This window comes from Rhipicephalus microplus, unplaced genomic scaffold (genome assembly GCF_043290135.1).
Source record: "Rhipicephalus microplus isolate Deutch F79 unplaced genomic scaffold, USDA_Rmic scaffold_16, whole genome shotgun sequence".
NCBI classification, from domain to species: domain Eukaryota; kingdom Metazoa; phylum Arthropoda; class Arachnida; order Ixodida; family Ixodidae; genus Rhipicephalus; species Rhipicephalus microplus.
The window spans coordinates 17,850,888-17,873,147 of NW_027464589.1; positions in this window are offsets into that span (position 1 = coordinate 17,850,888).

Genomic DNA, 22,260 nt, shown 5'->3' on the forward strand with positions numbered 1-22,260 from the left:
CGCCACGGAGACAGTCCTGCTCCACTCTTACCACCATTAGAACATATCTTCAAAGCTATCAGCTCAAAGAAAAAAAAAGCGCCGCACCACCAACGGGTGGACTCGAACCTCCAACTTTCCGGTTAACAGCCGATCACGCTAGCCAATTGCGCCACGGAGACAGTCCTGCTCCACACTCACCACTATCAGAACTTATCTTCAAAGCTATCAGCACAAAGAAAAAAAAAGCGCCCCAGCATCACCGGGTGGGCTCGAAACTCCAACCTTTCGGTTAACTGCCGATCGCGCTAGCCAATTGCGCCACGAAGACAGTCCTGCTCCACTCTCACCACCATCAGAACATATCTTCAAAGCTATTACCGCAAAGAAAAAAGCAACACACCACTCCCGGAAGGGCTCGAAACTCCAACCTTTCGGTTAACAGCCGATCACGCTAGCCAATTGCGCCACGGAGACAGTCCTGCGCCACTCTCACCATCATCAGAACATATCTTCAAAGCTATCAGCGCAAGGAAAAAAAAGCGCTGCACCACCACCAGGTGGCCTCGAACCTCCAAACTTTCGGTTAACAGCCGATCGCGCTAGCCCATTGCGCCACGGAGACAGTCTTGCTACACTCTCACCACCATCAGAACATATCTTCAAAGCTATCAGCGCAAAGAAAAAAGCAACACACCACTCCCGGGAGGGCTCGAAACTCCAACCTTTCGGTTAACAGCCGATCACGCTAGCCCATTGCGCTACGGAGGCAGTCTTGCTCCACTCTCACCATCATCAGAACATATCTTCAAAGCTATCAGCGCAAGGAAAAAAAAAGCGCTGCACCACCACCAGGTGAGCTCGAACCTCCAACCTTTCGGTTAACAGCCGATCGCGCTAGCCCATTGCGCCACGGAGACAGTCTTGCTCCACTCTCACCACCATCAGAACATATCTTCAAAGCTATCAGCGCAAAGAAAAAAGCAACAAACCACTCCCGGGTGGGCTCGAAACTCCAACCTTTCGGCCAACAGCCGATCGCGCTAGCCAATTGCGCCACGGAGACAGTACTGCTCCACTCTCACCGCCATCAGAACATATCTTCAGAGCTATCAGCCCAAAGAAAAAAAAGCGCCATACCACCACCGGGTGGGCTCGAACCTCCGACCTTTTGATTAACAGCCCATCGCGCTAGCCAATCGCGCCATGGAGAAAGTCCTGCACCACTCGCACCACCATCAGAACATATCTTCAAAGCTATCAGCCCAAAGAAAAAAAAGCGCTGCACCACCACCGGGTGGGCTCGAACCTCCAAATTTTCGGTTAACAGCCGATCACGCTAGCCAATTGCGCCAAGGAGACAGTCGTGCTCCACTCTCACCACCATCAGAACATATCTTCAAAGCTATCAGCACAAAGAAAAAAAAGCGCCCCAGCATCACCGGGTGGGCTCAAACCTCCAACCTTTCGTTTAACAGCCGATCGCGCTAGCCAATTGCGCCACGAAGACAGTCCTGCTCCACTCTCACCACCATCAGAACATATCTTCAAAGCTATTACCACAAAGAAAAAAGCAACACACCACTCCCGGAAGGGCTCGAAACTCCAACCTTTCGGTTAACAGCCGATCACGCTAGCCAATTGGGCCACGGAGACAGTCCTGCTTCACTCTCACCACCATCAGAACATATCTTCAAAGCTATCAGCACAAAGAAAAAAAAGCGCCCCAGCATCACCGGGATGGCTCGAACTTCCAACCTTTCGGTTAACAGCCGATCGCGCTAGCCAACTGCGCCAAGGAGACAGTCGTGCTCCACTCTCACCACCATCAGAACATACCTTCAAAGCTATCAGCTCAAAGAAAAAAAAGCGCCGCACCACCACCGGGTGGGCTCGAACCTCCAACTTTTCGGTTAACAGCCGATCACGCTAGCCAATTGCGCCACGGTGACAGTCCTGCTTCACTCTCACCACCATCAGAACATATCTTCAAAGCTATCAGCACAAAGAAAAAAAAGCGCCCCAGCATCACCGGGTGGGCTCGAACTTCCAACCTTTCGGTTACCAGCCGATCGCGCTAGCCAACTGCGCCACGGAGACAGTCCTGCTCCACTCTCACCACCATCAGAACATATCTTCAAAGCTATCAGCCCAAAGAAAAAAAAGCGCCGCACCACCACCGGGTGGGCTCGAGCCTCCAACTTTTCGGTTAACAGCCGATCACGCTAGCCAATTGCGCCACGGAGACAGTCCTGCCCCACTCTCACCACCATCAGAACATATCTTCAAAGCTATCAGCCCACAGAAAAAAAAAGCGCCGCACCACCACCGGGTGGGCTCAAACCTCCAACTTTTCGGTTAACAGCCGATCACGCTAGCCAATTGCGCCACGGAGACCGTCCTGCTCCACTCTTACCACCATTAGAACATATCTTCAAAGCTATCAGCCCAAAGAAAAAAAAAGCGCCGCACCACCAACGGGTGGACTCGAACCTCCAACTTTCCGGTTAACAGCCGATCACGCTAGCCAATTGCGCCACGGAGACAGTCCTGCTCCACTCTCACCACCATCAGAACTTATCTTCAAAGCTATCAGCACAAAGAAAAAAAAGCGCCCCAGCATCACCGGGTGGGCTCGAACCTCCAACCTTTCGTTTAACAGCCGATTGCGCTAGCCAGCTGCGCCAAGGAGACAGTCCCGCTCCACTCTCACCACCATCAGAACATATCTTCAAAGCTATTACCGCAAAGAAAAAAGCAACACACCACTCCCGGAAGGGCTCGAAACTCCAACATTTCGGTTAACAGCCGATCACGCTAGCCAATTGCCCCTAGGAGACAGTCGTGCTCCACTCTCACCACCGTCAGAACATTTCATCAGAGCTATCACCCCAAAAAAAAGCGCCGCACCACCACCGGTTGCGCTCGAACCTCCAACCTTTCGTTTAACAGCCGATAGCGCTAGCCAATTGCGCCACGAAGACAGTCCTGCTCCACTCTCACCACCATCAGAACATATCTTCAAAGCTATTACCGCAAAGAAAAAAGCAACACACCACTCCCGGAAGGGCTCGAAACTCCAACCTTTCGGTTAACAGCCGATCGCGCTAGCCCATTGCGCTACGGGTGCAGTCTTGCTCGACTCTCACCATCATCAGAACATATCTTCAAAGCTATCAGCGCAAGGAAAAAAAGCGCTGCACCACCTCCAGGTGGGCTCGAACCTCCAACCTTTCGGTTAACAGCCGATCGCGCTAGCCCATTGCGCCACGGAGACAGTCTTGCTCCACTCTCACCACCATCAGAACATATCTTCAAAGCTATCAGCGCAAAGAAAAAAAAGCGCTGCACCACCACCGGGTGGGCTCGAACCTCCGACCTTTTGGTTAACAGCCCATCGCGCTAGCCAATTGCGCCATGGAGACAGTACTGCTCCACTCTCACCACCATCAGAACATATCTTCAAAGCTATCAGCCCAAAGAAAAAAAGCGCTGCACCACCACCGGGTGGGCTCGAACCTCCGACCTTTTGGTTAACAGCCCATCGCGCTAGCCAATTGCGCCATGGAGACAGTCCTGCACCACTCTCACCACCATCACAACATATCTTCAAAGCTATCAGCCCAAAGAAAAAAAAGCGCCGCACCACCACTGGGTGGGCTCGAACCTCCAACTTTTCGGTTAACAGCCGATCACGCTAGCCAATTGCGCCATGGAGACAGTCCTGCACCACTCTCACCACCATCAAAACATATCTTCAAAGCTATCAGCCCAAAGAAAAAAAAGCGCCGCACCACCACCGGGTGGGCTCGAACCTCCAACTTTTCGGTTAACAGCCGATCACGCTAGCCAATTGCGCCACGAAGACAGTCCTGCTTCACTCTCACCACCATCAGAACATATCTTCAAAGCTATCAGCCCAAAGAAAAAAAAGCGCTGCACCACCACCGGGTGGGCTCGAACATCCACCCTTTCGGTTAACAGCCGATCGCGCTAGCCAATTGCCCCACGGAGACAGTCGTGCTCCACTCTCACCACCGTCAGAACATTTCTTCAGAGCTATCACCCCAAAGAAAAAAAAGCGCCGCACCACCACCGGTTGCGCTCGAACCTCCAACCTTTCGGTTAACAGCCGATCGCGCTAGCCAATTGCGCCAAGAAGACAGTCCTGCTCCACACTCACCACTATCAGAACTTATCTTCAAAGCTATCAGCACAAAGAAAAAAAAAGCGCCCCAGCATCACCGGGTGGGCTCGAAACTCCAACCTTTCGGTTAACTGCCGATCGCGCTAGCCAATTGCGCCACGAAGGCAGTCCTGCTCCACTCTCACCACCATCAGAACATATCTTCAAAGCTATTACCGCAAAGAAAAAAGCAACACACCACTCCCGGAAGGGCTCGAAACTCCAACCTTTCGGTTAACAGCCGATCACGCTAGCCAATTGCGCCACGGAGACAGTCCTGCGCCACTATCACCATCATCAGAACATATCTTCAAAGCTATCAGCGCAAGGAAAAAAAAGCGCTGCACCACCACCAGGTGGCCTCGAACCTCCAACCTTTCGGTTAACAGCCGATCGCGCTAGCCCATTGCGCCACGGAGACAGTCTTGCTCCACTCTCACCACCATCAGAACATATCTTCAAAGCTATCAGCGCAAAGAAAAAAGCAACACACCACTCCCGGGAGGGTTCGAAACTCCAACCTTTCGGTCAACAGCCGATCACGCTAGCCAATTGCGCCACGGAGACAGTCCTGCTCCACTCTCACCACCATCAGAACATATCTTCAAAGCTATCAGCCCACAGAAAAAAAGCGCCGCGCAACCACCGCTTAGGCTCGAACCTCCAACTTTTCGGTTAACAGCCGATCGCGCTAGCCAATTGCGCCACGGAGACAGTCCTGCTCCACTCTCACCATCATCAGAACATATCTTCAAAGCTATCAGCGCAAGGAAAAAAAAGCGATGCACCACCACCAGGTGGGCTCGAACCTCCAACCTTTCGGTTAACAGCCGATCGCGCTGGCCCATTGCGCCACGGAGACAGTCTTGCTACACTCTCACCACCATCAGAACATATCTTCAAAGCTATCAGCGCAAAGAAAAAAGCAACACACCACTCCCGGGAGGGCTCGAGACTCCAACCTTTCGGTTAAATGCCCATCACGCTAGCCCATTGCGCTACGGAGGCAGTCTTGCTCCACTCTCACCATCATCAGAACATATCTTCAAAGCTATCAGCGCAAGGAAAAAAAAAGCGCTGCACCACCACGAGGTGAGCTCGAACCTCCAACCTTTCGGTTAACAGCCGATTGCGCTAGCCCATTGCGCCACGGAGACAGTCTTGCTCCACTCTCACCACCATCAGAACATATCTTCAAAGCTATCAGCGCAAAGAAAAAAGCAACAAACCACTCCCGGGAGGGCTCGAAACTCCAACCTTTCGGTCAACAGCCGATCGCGCTAGCCAATTGCGCCACGGAGACAGTACTGCTCCACTCTCACCACCATCAGAACATATCTTCAGAGCTATCAGCACAAAGAAAAAAAAGCGCCCCAGCATCACCGGGTGGGCTCAAACCTCCAACCTTTCGTTTAACAGCCGATCGCGCTAGCCAATTGCGCCACGAAGACATTCCTGCTCCACTCTCACCACCATCAGAACATATCTTCAAAGCTATTACCGCAAAGAAAAAAGCAACACACCACTCCCGGAAGGGCTCGAAACTCCAACCTTTCGGTTAACAGCCGATCACGCTAGCCAATTGCGCCACGGAGACAGTCCTGCTTCACTCTCACCACCATCAGAACATATCTTCAAAGCTATCAGCACAAAGAAAAAAAAGCGCCCCAGCATCACCGGGATGGCTCGAACTTCCAACCTTTCGGTTAACAGCCGATCGCGCTAGCCAACTGCGCCAAGGAGACAGTCGTGCTCCACTCTCACCACCATCAGAACATATCTTCAAAGCTATCAGCCCAAAGAAAAAAAAGCGCCGCACCACCACCGGGTGGGCTCGAGCCTCCAACTTTTCGGTTAACAGCCGATCACGCTAGCCAATTGCGCCACGGAGACAGTCCTGCCCCACTCTCACCACCATCAGAACATATCTTCAAAGCTATCAGCCCACAGAAAAAAAAAGCGCCGCACCACCACCGGGTGGGCTCAAACCTCCAACTTTTCGGTTAACAGCCGATCACGCTAGCCAATTGCGCCACGGAGACCGTCCTGCTTCACTCTCAACACCATCATAACATATCTTCAAAGCTATCAGCCCAAAGAAAAAAAAAGCGCCGCACCACCACCGGGTGGGCTCAAACTACCAACTTTTCTGTTAACAGCCGATCACGCTAGCGAATTGCGCCACGGAGACAGTCCTGCTCCACTCTCACCACCATCAGAACATATATTCAAAGCTATCAGCCCAAAGAAAAAAAGCGCCGCACCACCATTGTGTGGGCTCGAACCTCCAACTTTTCGGTTAACAGCCGATCACGCTAGCCAATTGCGCCACGGAGACAGTCCTGCTTCACTCTCACCACCATCATAACATATCTTCAAAGCTATCAGCCCAAAGAAAAAAAGCGCCGCACCACCACCGGGTGGGCTCGAAACTCCAACCTTTCGGTTAACTGCCGATCGCGCTAGCCAATGGCGCCACGGATTTAGTCCTGCTCCACTCTTACCACCATTAGAACATATCTTCAAAGCTATCAGCCCAAAGAAAAAAAAAGCGCCGCACCACCAACGGGTGGACTCGAACCTCCAACTTTCCGGTTAACAGCCGATCACGCTAGCCAATTGCGCCACGGAGACAGTCCTGCTCCACTCTCACCACCATCAGAACTTATCTTCGAAGCTATCAGCACAAAGAAAAAAAAGCGCCCCAGCATCACCGGGTGGGCTCGAACCTCCAACCTTTCGTTTAACAGCCGATTGCGCTAGCCAGCTGCGCCAAGGAGACAGTCCCGCTCCACTCTCACCACCATCAGAACATATCTTCAAAGCTATTACCGCAAAGAAAAAAGCAACACACCACTCCCGGAAGGGCTCGAAACTCCAACCTTTCGGTTAACAGCCGATCACGCTAGCCAATTGCCCCTAGGAGACAGTCGTGCTCCACTCTCACCACCGTCAGAACATTTCATCAGAGCTATCACCCCAAAAAAAAGCGCCGCACCACCACCGGTTGCGCTCGAACCTCCAACCTTTCGTTTAACAGCCGATAGCGCTAGCCAATTGCGCCACGAAGACAGTCCTGCTCCACTCTCACCACCATCAGAACATATCTTCAAAGCTATTACCGCAAAGAAAAAAGCAACACACCACTCCCGGAAGGGCTCGAAACTCCAACCTTTCGGTTAACAGCCGATCGCGCTAGCCCATTGCGCTACGGGTGCAGTCTTGCTCGACTCTCACCATCATCAGAACATATCTTCAAAGCTATCAGCGCAAGGAAAAAAAGCGCTGCACCACCTCCAGGTGGGCTCGAACCTCCAACCTTTCGGTTAACAGCCGATCGCGCTAGCCCATTGCGCCACGGAGACAGTCTTGCTCCACTCTCACCACCATCAGAACATATCTTCAAAGCTATCAGCGCAAAGAAAAAAAAGCGCTGCACCACCACCGGGTGGGCTCGAACCTCCGACCTTTTGGTTAACAGCCCATCGCGCTAGCCAATTGCGCCATGGAGACAGTACTGCTCCACTCTCACCACCATCAGAACATATCTTCAAAGCTATCAGCCCAAAGAAAAAAAGCGCTGCACCACCACCGGGTGGGCTCGAACCTCCGACCTTTTGGTTAACAGCCCATCGCGCTAGCCAATTGCGCCATGGAGACAGTCCTGCACCACTCTCACCACCATCACAACATATCTTCAAAGCTATCAGCCCAAAGAAAAAAAAGCGCCGCACCACCACTGGGTGGGCTCGAACCTCCAACTTTTCGGTTAACAGCCGATCACGCTAGCCAATTGCGCCATGGAGACAGTCCTGCACCACTCTCACCACCATCAAAACATATCTTCAAAGCTATCAGCCCAAAGAAAAAAAAGCGCCGCACCACCACCGGGTGGGCTCGAACCTCCAACTTTTCGGTTAACAGCCGATCACGCTAGCCAATTGCGCCACGAAGACAGTCCTGCTTCACTCTCACCACCATCAGAACATATCTTCAAAGCTATCAGCCCAAAGAAAAAAAAGCGCTGCACCACCACCGGGTGGGCTCGAACATCCACCCTTTCGGTTAACAGCCGATCGCGCTAGCCAATTGCCCCACGGAGACAGTCGTGCTCCACTCTCACCACCGTCAGAACATTTCTTCAGAGCTATCACCCCAAAGAAAAAAAAGCGCCGCACCACCACCGGTTGCGCTCGAACCTCCAACCTTTCGGTTAACAGCCGATCGCGCTAGCCAATTGCGCCAAGAAGACAGTCCTGCTCCACACTCACCACTATCAGAACTTATCTTCAAAGCTATCAGCACAAAGAAAAAAAAAGCGCCCCAGCATCACCGGGTGGGCTCGAAACTCCAACCTTTCGGTTAACTGCCGATCGCGCTAGCCAATTGCGCCACGAAGGCAGTCCTGCTCCACTCTCACCACCATCAGAACATATCTTCAAAGCTATTACCGCAAAGAAAAAAGCAACACACCACTCCCGGAAGGGCTCGAAACTCCAACCTTTCGGTTAACAGCCGATCACGCTAGCCAATTGCGCCACGGAGACAGTCCTGCGCCACTCTCACCATCATCAGAACATATCTTCAAAGCTATCAGCGCAAGGAAAAAAAAGCGCTGCACCACCACCAGGTGGCCTCGAACCTCCAACCTTTCGGTTAACAGCCGATCGCGCTAGCCCATTGCGCCACGGAGACAGTCTTGCTCCACTCTCACCACCATCAGAACATATCTTCAAAGCTATCAGCGCAAAGAAAAAAGCAACACACCACTCCCGGGAGGGTTCGAAACTCCAACCTTTCGGTCAACAGCCGATCACGCTAGCCAATTGCGCCACGGAGACAGTCCTGCTCCACTCTCACCACCATCAGAACATATCTTCAAAGCTATCAGCCCACAGAAAAAAAGCGCCGCGCAACCACCGCTTAGGCTCGAACCTCCAACTTTTCGGTTAACAGCCGATCGCGCTAGCCAATTGCGCCACGGAGACAGTCCTGCTCCACTCTCACCATCATCAGAACATATCTTCAAAGCTATCAGCGCAAGGAAAAAAAAGCGATGCACCACCACCAGGTGGGCTCGAACCTCCAACCTTTCGGTTAACAGCCGATCGCGCTGGCCCATTGCGCCACGGAGACAGTCTTGCTACACTCTCACCACCATCAGAACATATCTTCAAAGCTATCAGCGCAAAGAAAAAAGCAACACACCACTCCCGGGAGGGCTCGAGACTCCAACCTTTCGGTTAAATGCCCATCACGCTAGCCCATTGCGCTACGGAGGCAGTCTTGCTCCACTCTCACCATCATCAGAACATATCTTCAAAGCTATCAGCGCAAGGAAAAAAAAAGCGCTGCACCACCACGAGGTGAGCTCGAACCTCCAACCTTTCGGTTAACAGCCGATCGCGCTAGCCCATTGCGCCACGGAGACAGTCTTGCTCCACTCTCACCACCATCAGAACATATCTTCAAAGCTATCAGCGCAAAGAAAAAAGCAACAAACCACTCCCGGGAGGGCTCGAAACTCCAACCTTTCGGTCAACAGCCGATCGCGCTAGCCAATTGCGCCACGGAGACAGTACTGCTCCACTCTCACCACCATCAGAACATATCTTCAGAGCTATCAGCCCAAAGAAAAAAAAGCGCCATACCACCACCGGGTGGGCTCGAACCTCCGACCTTTTGATTAACAGCCCATCGCGCTAGCCAATTGCGCCATGGAGAAAGTCCTGCACCACTCGCACCACCATCAGAACATATCTTCAAAGCTATCAGCCCAAAGAAAAAAAAGCGCTGCACCACCGCCGGGTGGGCTCGAACCTCCAAATTTTCGGTTAACAGCCGATCACGCTAGCCAATTGCGCCAAGGAGACAGTCGTGCTCCACTCTCACCACCATCAGAACATATCTTCAAAGCTATCAGCGCAAAGAAAAAAGCAACACACCACTCCAGGAGGGCTCGAAACTCCAACCTTTCGGTTAACAGCCGATCGCGCTAGCCAATTGCTCCACGGAGACAGTCCTGCTTCACTATCACCACCATCATAACATATCTTCAAAGCTATCAGCCCAAAGAAAAAAAAGCGCCGCACCACCACCGGGTGGGCTCGAAACTCCAACCTTTCGGTTAACTGCCGATCGCGCTAGCCAATGGCGCCACGGAGACAGTCCTGCTCCACTCTTTCCACCATTAGAACATATCGTCAAAGCTATCAGCCCAAAGAAAAAAAAAGCGCCGCTCCACCAACGGGTGGACTCGAACCTCCAACTTTCCGGTTAACAGCCGATCACGCTAGCCAATCGTGCCACGGAGACAGTCCTGCTCCACTCTCACCACCATCAGAACTTATCTTCAAAGCTATCAGCACAAAGAAAAAAAAGCGCCCCAGCATCACCGGGTGGGCTCAAACCTCCAACCTTTCGTTTAACAGCCGATCGCGCTAGCCAATTGCGCCACGAAGACAGTCCTGCTCCACTCTCACCACCATCAGAACATATCTTCAAAGCTATTACCGCAAAGAAAAAAGCAACACACCACTCCCGGAAGGGCTCGAAACTCCAACCTTTCGGTTAACAGCCGATCACGCTAGCCAATTGCGCCACGGAGACAGTCCTGCTTCACTCTCACCACCATCAGAACATATCTTCAAAGCTATCAGCACAAAGAAAAAAAAGCGCCCCAGCATCACCGGGATGGCTCGAACTTCCAACCTTTCGGTTAACAGCCGATCGCGCTAGCCAACTGCGCCAAGGAGACAGTCGTGCTCCACTCTCACCACCATCAGAACATATCTTCAACGCTATCAGCGCAAACAAAAAACAACACACCACTCCAGGGAGGGCTCGAAACTCCAACCTTTCGGTTAACAGCCGACCGCGCTAGCCAATGGCGCCACGGAGACAGTCCTGCTCCACTCTTACCACCATTAGAACATATCTTCAAAGCTATCAGCCCAAAGAAAAAAAAGCGCCGCACCACCAACGGGTGGGCTCGAACCTCCAACTTTCCGGTTAACAGCCGATCACGCTAGCCATTTGCGCCACGGAGACAGTCCTGCTTCACGCTCACCCCCATCAGAACATATCTTCAAAGCTATCAGCCCAAAGAAAAAAAAAGCGCCGCACCACCACCGGGTGGGCTCGAAACTCCAACCTTTCGGTTAACTGCCGATTGCGCTAGCCAATGGCGCCACGGAGACAGTCCTGCTCCACTCTTACCACCATTAGAACATATCTTCAAAGCTATCAGCCCAAAGAAAAAAAAACGCCGCACCACCAACGGGTGGACTCGAACCTCCAACTTTCCGGTTAACAGCCGATCACGCTAGCCAATTGCGCCACGGAGACAGTCCTGCTCCACTCTCACCACCATCAGAACTTATCTTCAAAGCTATCAGCACAAAGAAAAAAAAGCGCCCCAGCATCACCGGGTGGGCTTGAACTTCCAACCTTTCGGTTAGCAGCCGATCGCGCTAGCCAGCTGCGCCAAGGAGACAGTCGTGCTCCACTCTCACCACCATCAGAACATATCTTCAAAGCTATTAGCGCAAAGAAAAAAGCAACACACCACCACCGGGTGGGCTCACACCTCCAACTTTTCGGTTAACAGCCGATCACGCTAGCCAATTGCGCCACGGAGACAGTCCTGCTCCACTCTCACCACCATCAGAACATATCTTCAAAGCTATCAGCCCACAGAAAAAAAGCGCCGCGCAACCACCGGGTAGGCTCGAACCTCCAACTTTTCGGTTAACAGCCGATCGCGCTAGCCAATTGCGCCAGGGAGACAGTCCTGCTCCACTCTCACCATCATCAGAACATATCTTCAAAGCTATCAGCGCAAGAAAAAAAAGCGCTGCACCACCACCAGGTGGGCTCGAACCTCCAACCTTTCGGTTAACAGCCGATCGCGCTAGCCCATTGCGCCACGGAGACAGTCTTGCTCCACTCTCACCACCATCAGAACATATCTTCAAAGCTATCAGCGCAAAGAAAAAGGCAACACACCACTCCCGGGAGGGCTCGAAACTCCAACCTTTCGGTTAACAGGCGATCGCGCTAGCCCATTGCGCTACGGAGCCAGTCTTGCTCCACTCTCACCATCATCAGAACATATCTTCAAAGCTATCAGCGCAAGGAAAAAAAAGCGCTGCACCACCACCAGGTGGGCTCGAACCTCCAACCTTTCGGTTAACAGCCGATCGCGCTAGCCCATTGCGCCACGGAGACAGTCTTGCTCCACTCTCACCACCATCAGAACATATCTTCAAAGCTATCAGCGCAAAGAAAAAAGCAACACACCACTCCCGGGAGGGCTCGAAACTCCAACCTTTCGGTCAACAGCCGATCGCGCTAGCCAATTGCGCCACAGAGACAGTACTGCTCCACTCTCACCACCATCAGAACATATCTTCAAAGCTATCAGCCCAAAGAAAAAAAAGCGCCATACCACCACGGGGTGGGCTCGAACCTCCGACCTTTTGATTAACAACCCATCGCGCTAGCCAATTGCGCCATGGAGACAGTCCTGCACCACTCTCAACACCATCAGAACATATCTTCAAAGCTATCAGCACAAAGAAAAAAAAGCGCCGCACCACCACCGGATGGGCTCGAACCTCCAACTTTTCGGTTAACAGCCGATCACGCTAGCCAATTGCGCCACGGAGACAGTCCTGCTTCACTCTCACCACCATCAGAACATATCTTCAAAGCTATCAGCACAAAGAAAAAAAAGCGCCCCAGCATCACCGGTTGGGCTCGAACTTCCAACCTTTCGGTTAACAGCCGATCGCGCTAGCAAACTGCGCCAAGGAGACAGTCGTGCTCCACTCTCACCACCATCAGAACATATCTTCAAAACTATCAGTGCAAAGAAAAAAGCAACACACCACTCCAGGAGGGCTCGAAACTCCAACCTTTCGGTTAACAGCCGATCGCGCTAGCCAATGGCGCCACGGAGACAGTCCTGCTCCACTCTTACCACCATTAGAACATATCTTCAAAGCTATCAGCCCAAAGAAAAAAAAGCGCCGCACCACCAACGGGTGGGCTCGAATCTCCAAATTTCCTGTTAACAGCCTATCACGCTAGCCAATTGCGCCACGGAGACAGTCCTGCTCCACTCTCACCACCATCAGAACATATCTTCAAAGCTATCAGCCCAAAGAAAAAAAAGCGCCGCACCACCACCGGGTGGGCTCGAACCTCCAACTTTTCGGTTAACAGCCGATCACGTTAGCCAATTGCGCCACGGAAACCGTCCTGCTTCACTCTCACCACCATCATAACATATCTTCAAAGCTATCAGCCCAAAGACAAAAAAAGCGCCGCACCACCACCGGGTGGGCTCAAACTACCAACTTTTCGGTTAACAGGCGATCACGCTAGCGAATTGCGCCACGGAGACATTCCTGCTCCACTCTCACCACCATCAGAACATATATTCAAAGCTATCAGCCCAAAGAAAAAAAAGCGCCGCACTACCACCGTGTGGGCTCGAACCTCCAACTTTTCGGTTAACAGCCGATCACGCTAGCCAATTGCGCCACGGAGACAGTCCTGCTTCACTCTCACCACCATCAGAACATATCTTCAAAGCTATCAGCCCAAAGAAAAAAAAAGCGCCGCACCACCAACGGGTGGACTCGAACCTCCAACTTTCCGGTTAACAGCCGATCACGCTAGCCAATTGCGCCACGGAGACAGTCCTTCTCCACTCTCACCACCATCAAAACTTAACTTCAAAGCTATCAGCACAAAGAAAAAAAAAGCGCCCCAGCATCACCGGGTGGGCTCGAACTTCCAACCTTTCGGTTAACAGCCGATCGCGCTAGCCAGCTGCGCCAAGGAGACAGTCGTGCTCCACTCTCACCACCATCAGAACATGTCTTCAAAGCTATCAGCGCAAAGAAAAAAGCAACACACCACCACCGGGTGGGCTCAAACCTCCAACTTTTCGGTTAATAGCCGATCACGCTAGCCAATTGCGCCACGGAGACAGTCCTGCTCCACTCTCACCACCATCAGAACATATCTTCAAAGCTATCAGCCCACAGAAAAAAAGCGCCGCGCAACCACCGGGTAGGCTCGAACCTCCAACTTTTCGGTTAACAGCCGATCGCGCTAGCCAATTGCGCCACGGAGACAGTCCTGCTCCACTCTCACCACCATAAGAACATATCTTCAAAGCTATCAGCCCAAAGAAAAAAAGCGCCGCACCACCACCGGGTGGGCTCGAACATCCAATCTTTCGGTTAACAGCCGATCGCACTACCCAATCGCCCCACGGAGACAGTCGTGCTCCACTCTCACCACCGTCAGAACATTTTATCAGAGCTATCACCCCAAAGAAAAAAAAAGCGCCGCACCACCACCGGTTGCGCTCGAACCTCCAACCTTTCGTTTAACAGCCGATCGCGCTAGCCAATTACGCCACGAAGACGGTCCTGCTCCACTCTCACCACCATCAGAACATATCTTCAAAGCTATTACCGCAAAGAAAAAAGCAACACACCACTCCCGGAAGGGCTCGAAACTCCAACCTTTCAGTTAACAGCCGATCGCGCTAGCCCATTGCGCTACGGATGCAGTCTTGCTCGACTCTCACCATCATCAGAACATATCTTCAAAGCTATCAGCGCAAGGAAAAAAAAGCGCTGCACCACCACCAGGTGGGCTCGAACCTCCAACCTTTCGGTTAACAGCCGATCGCGCTAGTCAATTGCGCCACGGAGACAGTCTTGCTCCACTCTCACCACCATCAGAACATATCTTCAAAGCTATCAGCGCAAAGAAAAAAGCAACACACCACTCTCGGGAGGGCTCGAAACTCCAACCTTTCGGTCAACAGCCGATCGCGCTAGCCAATTGCGCCACGGAGACAGTACTGCTCCACTCTCACCACCATCAGAACATATCTTCAAAGCTATCAGCCCAAAGAAAAAAAAGCGCCATACCCCCGGGTGGGCTCGAACCTCCGACCTTTTGATTAACAGCCCATCGCGCTAGCCAATTGCGCCACGGAGACAGTCCTGCTCCACTCTCACCACCATCAGAACATATATTCAAAGCTATCGGCCCAAAGAAAAAAAGCGCCGCACCACCATTGTGTGGGCTCGAACCTCCAACTTTTCGGTTAACAGCCGATCACGCTAGCCAATTGCGCCACGGAGACAGTCCTGCTTCACTCTCACCACCATCATAACATATCTTCAAAGCTATAAGCCCAAAGAAAAAAAGCGCCGCACCACCACCGGGTGGGCTCGAAACTCCAACCTTTCGGTTAACTGCCGATCGCGCTAGCCAATGGCGCCACGGATTTAGTCCTGCTCCACTCTTACCACCATTAGAACATATCTTCAAAGCTATCAGCCCAAAGAAAAAAAAAGCGCCGCACCACCAACGGGTGGACTCGAACCTCCAACTTTCCGGTTAACAGCCGATCACGCTAGCCAATTGCGCCACGTAGACAGTCCTGCTCCACTCTCACCACCATCAGAACTTATCTTCAAAGCTATCAGCACAAAGAAAAAAAAGCGCCCCAGCATCACCGGGTGGGCTCGAACCTCCAACCTTTCGTTTAACAGCCGATTGCGCTAGCCAGCTGCGCCAAGGAGACAGTCCTGCTCCACTCTCACCACCATCAGAACATATCTTCAAAGCTATTACCGCAAAGAAAAAAGCAACACACCACTCCCGGAAGGGCTCGAAACTCCAACCTTTCGGTTAACAGCCGATCACGCTAGCCAATTGCCCCTAGGAGACAGTCGTGCTCCACTCTCACCACCGTCAGAACATTTCATCAGAGCTATCACCCCCCCAAAAAAAAGCGCCGCACCACCACCGGTTGCGCTCGAACCTCCAACATTTCGTTTAACAGCCGATCGCGCTAGCCGATTGCGCCACGAAGACAGTCCTGCTCCACTCTCACCACCATCAGAACATATCTTCAAAGCTATTACCGCAAAGAAAAAAAGCAACACACCACTCCCGGAAGGGCTCGAAACTCCAACCTTTCGGTTAACAGCCGATCGCGCTAGCCCATTGCGCTACGGGTGCAGTCTTGCTCGACTCTCACCATCATCAGAACATATCTTCAAAGCTATCAGCGCAAGGAAAAAAAGCGCTGCACCACCTCCAGGTGGGCTCGAACCTCCAACCTTTCGGTTAACAGCCGATCGCGCTAGTCCATTGCGCCACGGAGACAGTCTTGCTCCACTCTCACCACCATCAGAACATATCTTCAAAGCTATCAGCGCAAAGAAAAAAAAGCGCTGCACCACCACCGGGTGGGCTCGAACCTCCGACCTTTTGGTTAACAGCCCATCGCGCTAGCCAATTGCGCCATGGAGACAGTCCTGCACCACTCTCACCACCATCACAACATATCTTCAAAGCTATGAGCTCAAAGAAAAAAAAGCGCGATACCACTCCCGGAAGGGCTCGAAACTCCAACCTTTCGGTTAACAGCCGATCGCGCTAGCCCATTGCGCTACGGGTGCAGTCTTGCTCGACTCTCACCATCATCAGAACATATCTTCAAAGCTATCAGCCCAAAGAAAAAAAAGCGCCGCACCACCACCGGGTGGGCTCGAACCTCCAATTTTTCGGTTAACAGCCGATCACGCTAGCCAATTGCGCCACGGAGACAGTCCTGCTTCACTCTCACCACCATCAGTACATATCTTCAAAGCTATCAGCCCAAAGAAAAAAAAAGCGCCGCACCACCAACGGGTGGACTCGAACCTCCAACTTTCCGGTTAACAGCCGATCACGCTAGCCAATTGCGCCACGGAGACTGTCCTGCTCCACCACCACCTCTCACCACCATCAGAACTTATCTTCAAAGCTATCAGCACACAGAAAAAAAAGCACCCCAGCATCACCGGGTGGGCTCGAACTTCCAACCTTTCGGTTAACAGCCGATCGCGCTAGCCAGATGCGCCAAGGAGACAGTCGTGCTCCACTCTCACCACCATCAGAACATATCTTCAAAGCTATCAGCGCAAAGAAAAAAGCAACACACCACCACCGGGTGGGCTCAAACCTCCAACTTTTCGGTTAACAGCCGATCACGCTAGCCAATTGCGCCACGGAGACAGTCCTGCTCCACTCTCACCACCATCAGAACATATCTTCAAAGCTATCAGCCCACAGAAAAAAAGCGCCGCGTAACCACCGGGTAGGCTCGAACCTCCAACTTTTCGGTTAACAGCCGATCGCGCTAGCCAATTGCGCCACGGAGACAGTCCTGCTCCACTCTCACCACCATGAGAACATATCTTCAAAGCTATCAGCCCAAAGAAAAAAAGCGCCGCACCACCACCGGGTGGGCTCGAACATCGAACCTTTTGGTTAACAGCCGATCGCGCTAGCCAATCGCCCCACGAAGACAGTCGTGCTCCACTCTCACCACCGTCAGAAAATTTTATCAGAGCTATCACCCCAAAGAAAAAAAAAGCGCCGCACCTCCACCGGTTGCTCTCGAACCTCCAACCTTTCGTTTAACAGCCGATCGCGCTAGCCAATTTCGCCACGAAGACAGTCCTGCTCCGCTCTCACCACCATCAGAACATATCTTCAAAGCTATTACCGCAAAGAAAAAAAAGCGCTGCACCCCCACCGGGTGGGCTCGAACCTCCGACCTTTTGGTTAACAGCCCATCGCGCTAGCCAATTGCGCCATGGAGACAGTCCTGCACCACTCTCAACACCATCACAACATATCTTCAAAGCTATCAGCCCAAAGAAAAAAAAGCGCCGCACCACCACCGGGTGGGCTCGAACCTCCAACTTTTCGGTTAACAGCCGATCACGCTAGCCAATTGCGCCACGGAGACAGTCCTGCTTCACTCTCACCACCATCAGAACATATCTTCAAAGCTATCAGCCCAAAGAAAAAAAAGCGCCATACCACCACCGGGTGGGCTCGAACCTCCGACCTTTTGGTTAACAGCCCATCGCGCTAGCCAATTGCGCCAAGGAGACAGTCCTGCACCACTCTCACCACCATGAAAACATATCTTCAAAGCTATCAGCCCAAAGAAAAAAAGCGCCACACCACCACCGGGTGGGCTCGAACCTCCAACTTTTCGGTTAACAGCCGATCACGCTAGCCAATTGCGCCACGAAGACAGTCCTGCTTCACTCTCACCACCATCAGAACATATCTTCAAAGCTATCAGCCCAAAGAAAAAAAAGCGCTGCACCACCACCGGGTGGGCTCGAACATCCACCCTTTCGGTTAACAGCCGATCGCGCTAGCCAATTGCCCCACGGAGACAGTCGTGCTCCACTCTCACCACCGTCAGAACATTTCTTCAGAGCTATCACCCCAGAGAAAAAAAAGCGCCGCACCACCACCGGTTGCGCTCGAACCTCCAACCTTTCGGTTAACAGCCGATCGCGCTAGCCAATTGCGCCAAGAAGACAGTCCTGCTCCACTCTCACCACCATCAGAACATATCTTCAAAGCTATTACCGCGAAGAAAAATGCAACACACCACTCCCGGGAGGGCTCGAAACTCCAACCTTTCGGTTAACAGCCGATCGCGCTAGCCCATTGCGCTACGGAGGCAGTCTTGCTCCACTCTCACCATCATCAGAACATATCTTCAAAGCTATCAGCGCAAGGAAAAAAAAGCGCTGCACCACCACCAGGTGGGCTCGAACCTCCAACCTTTCGGTTAACAGCCGATCGCGCTAGCCAATTGCACCACGGAGACAGTCTTGCTCCACTCTCACCACCATCAGGACATATCTTCAAAGCTATCAGCGCAAAGAAAAAAGCAACACACCACTCCCGGGAGGGCTCGAAACTCCAACCTTTCGGTCAACAGCCGATCGCGCTAGCCAATTGCGCCACGGAGACAGTACTGCTCCACTCTCACCACCATCAGAACATATCTTCAAAGCTATCAGCCCAAAGAAAAAAAAGCGCCATACCAACGGGTGGGCTCGAACCTCCGACCTTTTGATTAACAGCCCATCGCGCTAGCCAATTGCGCCACGGAGACAGTCCTGCTCCACTCTCACCACCATCAGAACATATCTTCAAAGCTATCAGCCCAAAGAAAAAAAAGCGCCGCACCACCACCGGGTGGGCTCGAGCCTCCAACTTTTCGGTTAACAGCCGATCACGCTAGCCAATTGCGCCACGGAGACAGTCCTGCTCCACTCTCACCACCATCAGAACATATCTTCAAAGCTATCAGCCCACAGCAAAAAAAGCGCCGCACCACCACCGGGTGGGCTCGAACCTCCAACTTTTTGGTTAACAGCCGATCACGCTAGCCAATTGCGCCACGGAGACCGTCCTGCTTCACTCTCACCACCGTCATAACATATCTTCAAAGCTATCAGCCCAAAAAAAAGCGCCGCACCACCACCGGGTGGGCTCAAACTACCAACTTTTCTGTTAACAGCCGATCACGCTAGCGAATTGCGCCACGGAGACAGTCCTGCTCCACTCTCACCACCATCAGAACATATATTCAAAGCTATCAGCCCAAAGAAAAAAAGCGCCGCACCACCATTGTGTGGGCTCGAACCTCCAACTTTTCGGTTAACAGCCGATCACGCTAGCCAATTGCGCCACGGAGACAGTCCTGCTTCACTCTCACCACCATCATAACATATCTTCAAAGCTATCAGCCCAAAGAAAAAAAGCGCCGCACCACCACCGGGTGGGCTCGAAACTCCAACCTTTCGGTTAACGGCCGATCACGCTAACCCATTGCGCCACGGAGACAGTCCTGCTCCACTCTCACCACCGTCAGAACTTATCTTCAAAGCTATCAGCACAAAGAAAAAAAAGCGCCCCAGCATCACCGGGTGGGCTCGAACCTCCAACCTTTCGTTTAACAGCCGATTTCGCTAGCCAGCTGCGCCAAGGAGACAGTCCTGCTCCACTCTCACCACCATCAGAACATATCTTCAAAGCTATTACCGCAAAGAAAAAAGCAACAAACCACTCCCGGAAGGGCTCGAAACTCCAACCTTTCGGTTAACAGCCGATCACGCTAGCCAATTGCCCCTAGGAGACAGTCGTGCTCCACTCTCACCCCCGTCAGAACATTTCATCAGAGCTATCACCCCAAAAAAAAGCGCCGCAACACCACCGGTTGCGCTCGAACCTCCAACCTTTCGTTTAACAGCCAATCGCGCTAGCCAATTGCGCCACGAAGACAGTCCTGCTCCACTCTCACCACCATCAGAACATATCTTCAAAGCTATTACCGCAAAGAAAAAAGCAACACACCACTCCCGGAAGGGCTCGAAACTCCAACCTATCGGTTAACAGCCGATCGCGCTAGCCCATTGCGCTACGGGTGCAGTCTTGCTCGACTCTCACCATCATCAGAACATATCTTCAAAACTATCAGCGCAAAGAAAAAAAGCGCTGCACCACCACCAGGTGGGCTCGAACCTCCAACCTTTCGGTTAACAGCCGATCGCGCTAGCCCATTGCGCCACGGAGACAGTCTTGCTCCACTCTCACGACCATCAGAACATATCTTCAAAGCTATCAGCGCAAAGAAAAAAAAGCGCTGCACCACCACCGGGTGGGCTCGAACCTCCGACCTTTTGGTTAACAGCCCATCGCGCTAGCCAATTGCGCCATGGAGACAGTCCTGCACCACTCTCACCACCATCACAACATATCTTCAAAGCTATCAGCCCAAAGAAAAAAAAGCGCCGCACCACCACCGGGTGGGCTCGAACCTCCGTCTTTTCGGTTAACAGCCGATCACGCCAGCCAATTGCGCCACGGAGACAGTCCTGCTTCACTCTCACCACCATCAGAACATATCTTCAAAGCTATCAGCTCAAAGAAAAAAAAGCGCCATACCACCACCGGGTGGGCTCGAACCTCCGACCTTTTGGTTAACAGCCCATCGCGCTAGCCAATTGCGCCATGGAGACAGTCCTGCACCACTCTCACCACCATCACAACATATCTTCAAAGCTATCAGCCCAAAGAAAAAAAAGCACCGCACCACCACCGGGTGGGCTCGAACCTGCAATTTTTCGGTTAACAGCCGATCACGCTAGCCAATTGCGCCACGGAGACAGTCCTGCTTCACTCTCACCACCATCAGAACATATCTTCAAACCTATCAGCCCAAAGAAAAAAAAAGCGCCGCACCACCAACGGGTGGACTCGAACCTCCAACTTTCCGGTTAACAGCCGATCACGCTAGCCAATTGCGCCCCGGAGACAGTCCTGCTCCACTCTCACCACCATCAGAACTTATCTTCAAAGCTATCAGCACAAAGAAAAAAAAAGCGCCCCAGCATCACCGGGTGGGCTCGAACTTCCAACCTTTCGGTTAACAGCCGATCGCGCTAGCCAGCTGCGTCAAGGAGACAGTCGTGCTCCACTCTCACCACCATCAGAACATATATTCAAAGCTATCAGCGCAAAGAAAAAAGCAACACACCACCACCGGGTGGGCTCAAACCTCCAACTTTTCGGTTAACAGCCGATCACGCTAGCCAATTGCGCCACGGAGACAGTCCTGCTCCACTCTCACCACCATCAGAACATATCTTCAAAGCTATCAGCCCACAGAAAAAAAGCGCCGCGTAACCACCGGGTAGGCTCGAACCTCCAACTTTTCGGTTAACAGCCGATCGCGCTAGCCAATTGCCCCACGGAGACAGTGCTGCTCCACTCTCACCACCATAAGAACATATCTTCAAAGCTATCAGCCCAAAGAAAAAAAGCGCCGCACCACCACCGGGTGGGCTCGAACATCGAACCTTTCGGTTAACAGCCGATCGCGCTAGCCAATCGCCCCACGAAGACAGTCGTGCTCCACTCTCACTACCGTCAGAACATTTTATCAGAGCTATCACCCCAAAGAAAAAAAAAGCGCCGCACCACCACCGGTTGCGCTCGAACCACCAACCTTTCGTTTAACAGCCGATCGCGCTAGCCAATTGCGCCACGAAGACAGTCCTGCTCCACTCTCACCACCATCAGAACATATCTTCAAAGCTATTACCGCAAAGAAAAAAGCAACACACCACTCCCGGGAGGGCTCGAAACTCCAACCTTTCGGTCAACAGCCGATCGCGCTAGCCAATTGC